Source organism: Styela clava, chromosome 15 (assembly GCF_964204865.1).
Source record: "Styela clava chromosome 15, kaStyClav1.hap1.2, whole genome shotgun sequence".
Lineage (NCBI taxonomy): Eukaryota > Metazoa > Chordata > Ascidiacea > Stolidobranchia > Styelidae > Styela > Styela clava.
This window is the reverse complement of record NC_135264.1, coordinates 3,682,501-3,685,000: the sequence shown is the minus strand read 5'-3', so window position 1 is coordinate 3,685,000 and position 2,500 is coordinate 3,682,501. Positions and strand designations below refer to the sequence as shown.

The 2,500-nt window shown below is 53.6% G+C and overlaps 1 non-coding gene across 1 annotated transcript in view; it reads right to left on the bottom strand.

Annotated features, from left to right (window-relative positions):
• Positions 1-1,384, bottom strand: part of LOC144413402 (small subunit ribosomal RNA) — a 1,795-nt gene extending 411 nt beyond the window's left edge. The window contains exon 1 of the ribosomal RNA XR_013469436.1: positions 1-1,384. This exon is cut by the window's left edge and continues 411 nt beyond it. This is a non-coding gene — a ribosomal RNA (small subunit ribosomal RNA).
• Positions 1,385-2,500: the final 1,116 nt, after the last annotated feature.

Genomic DNA, 2,500 nt, shown 5'->3' with positions numbered 1-2,500 from the left:
ACTAGTTCCTCTAAGAAGTTAGACGCCGACCGAGAAGGTCGCGTAACTATTTAGCATGCCAGAGTCTCGTTCGTTATCGGAATTAACCAGACAAATCACTCCACCAACTAAGAACGGCCATGCACCACCACCCACAGAATCAAGAAAGAGCTCTCAATCTGTCAATCCTACCTGTGTCCGGGCCGGGTGAGTTTCCCCGTGTTGAGTCAAATTAAGCCGCAGGTGCCCTTCCGTCAATTCCTTTAAGTTTCAGCTTTGCAACCATACTTCCCCCGGAACCCAAAGACTTTGGTTTCCCGGAAGCTGCCGGAAAGGTCGTCATGGTAACGCCTCCCGATCGCTAGTTGGCATCGTTTATAGTCAGAACTAGGACGGTATCTGATCGTCTTCGAACCTCTGACTTTCGCTCTTGATTAAAGAAAACATTCTTGGCGAATGCTTTCGCAGTAGTTCGTCTTCCGCCGATCCAAGAATTTCACCTCTAACGGCAGAGTACGGACGCCCCCGTCTGTCCCTCTTAATCATTACCTCGTGCTCCGAAAACCAACAAAATAGAACCGAGGTCCTATTCCATTATTCCATGCAACACTATGCAGGCGAACAGCCTGCTTTGAACACTCTAATTTTTTCAAAGTAAACTTATCGGCCACCGCCGACACTCAGTCAAGAGCACCGACGGAGAACCGAAGGTGAGGCGAACGCAACCAGTGACACGCCTTGCGACGGACCGGCGGCGCTCGCCCAAAATCCAACTACGAGCTTTTCAACCGCAACAACTTTAGCATACACTGTTGGAGCTGGAATTACCGCGGCTGCTGGCACCAGACTTGCCCTCCAATGGATACTCGTTAAGAGTTTTAGGATGTACTCATTCCAATTACAGGGCCTCGTTAGAGTCCTGTATTGTTATTTTTCGTCACTACCTCCCCGTGTCGGGAATGGGTAATTTGCGCGCCTGCTGCCTTCCTTGGATGTGGTAGCCGTTTCTCAGGCTCCCTCTCCGGAATCGAGGACTCCGGACTCCCTACCCGTTATCTCAAAGGTAGGCACGTAGCGTACCTTCGACAGTTGATAGGGCAGACACTTGAATGATACGTCGTCGGTGCAGAGACCGTACGATCCGCGTGGTTATCCAGAGTCATCAAACGTCACAGGACGAACCCGGTCGGTTTTGATCTGATAAAAGCGCGCCTCCCGAAGTCGGCGCTTAATGCATGTATTAGCTCTAGAATTACCACAGTTATCCACTTCGCTTACGAGACCAAATAAACCAAGACTGATTTAATGAGCCATTCGCAGTTTCGCTTTACGAGAACTCGTACTTGCACCTGCATGGCTTAATCTTTGAGACAAGCATATCACTACTGGCAGGATCAACCAGATAGCTGCGACAGCTGCGCTCGGCCCTTGCTGGGCCGCCCGGCGCGTGCTCGTCGCATTCGTTTAAGACCGAGGCGATCGCCTGCGGCCGTACTCAGCTTCGACAGTCGCTGGCCGCGACGTCCACGCTCTCGCCGGCAGTGCCAGGCGGAGCGATTTGCGTTTTTTCTTTGCTCGCCCTCTCTCGGGCTCGATCCATTCAGTTTCGCACAAACAAGAGCTCTGCCGGCCGCCTGCAGCGGTGCCTAAAACCCGGGCATAACAATGCGACCGTTCTGCTAGGCCGACAAGCGCTCAAGCCAGACGCTCGATCGAACGCCCCCTACATATTAGTCGAGACAACGGCTCGCTCATTAGCATCGCGTTTGTACTTTAACTTTTTTTGGCTCGGCTTCTTTCGACGCCGATGCCGGCGACGCAGCACTCTCTCGCCCGCCAGCCACCGAGAAAAGGGTGCGCTCCGACCGGCCCCGCACCGCTCTTTCTTGGCTCATTCGAAATTACTGTCTTTCGCTCTGACATGCCTTACCTAGGGTTAGGTTAGTATGCTTGCACGTTTGTACTTTAACTTTTTTCGGCTCGGCTTCTTTCGACGCCGATGCCGGCGACGCAGCACTCTCTCGCCCGCCAGCCACCGAGAAAAGGGTGCGCTCCGACCGGCCCCGCACCGCTCTTTCTTGGCTCATTCGAGTTTACTGTCTTTCGCTCTGACATGCCTTACCTAGGGTTAGGTTAGTATGCTTGCACGTTTGTACTTTAACTTTTTTCGGCTCGGCTTCTTTCGACGCCGATGCCGGCGACGCAGCACTCTCTCGCCCGCCAGCCGCCGAGAAAAGGGTGCGCTCCGACCGGCCCCGCACCGCTCTTTCTTGGCTCATTCGAAATTACTGTCTTTCGCTCTGACATGCCTTACCTAGGGTTAGGTTAGTATGCTTGCACGTTTGTACTTTAACTTTTTTCGGCTCGGCTTCTTTCGACGCCGATGCCGGCGACGCAGCACTCTCTCGCCCGCCAGCCACCGAGAAAAGGGTGCGCTCCGACCGGCCCCGCACCGCTCTTTCTTGGCTCATTCGAGTTTACTGTCTTTCGCTCTGACATGCCTTACCTAGGGTTAGGTTAG